Below are 368 nucleotides of genomic sequence, written 5' to 3'. Positions count from 1 at the left end.
TTATTTAAATAATGTGATTATTTAAATTTGAATTTGAACACATCTAGATTTATCCATTTAAACTTATTTGATAAGTTGTTCAATTTAGAATTCAAATTAATTTAAGTTTGTCTTAAATTGGAATTTGAATTTGAGTCAAAATTGGACTACAGGATAAATGATGATTTTCTCTTTCTTCCCTATCTGATATTGGTGCCACACAGGGGTGAGAATCCCCTTAGAATGGCCGGCCATATAGGATAGAGGAAAAGAGGAGATTTGGTTTAAAATTCAAATAGGAGATAATTAACAAGCTTTATCTTAGAGATAGAGATTGGATTCCTTCTAGAAGTTTGACTTCTACTCTATAAATACTATTTTTGAGACAA

Source organism: Morus notabilis, unplaced genomic scaffold (genome assembly GCF_000414095.1).
Source record: "Morus notabilis unplaced genomic scaffold, ASM41409v2 Scaffold2078, whole genome shotgun sequence".
Classification (NCBI taxonomy): Eukaryota; Viridiplantae; Streptophyta; class Magnoliopsida; order Rosales; family Moraceae; genus Morus; species Morus notabilis.
Note: the sequence above shows the minus strand (reverse complement) of the source record.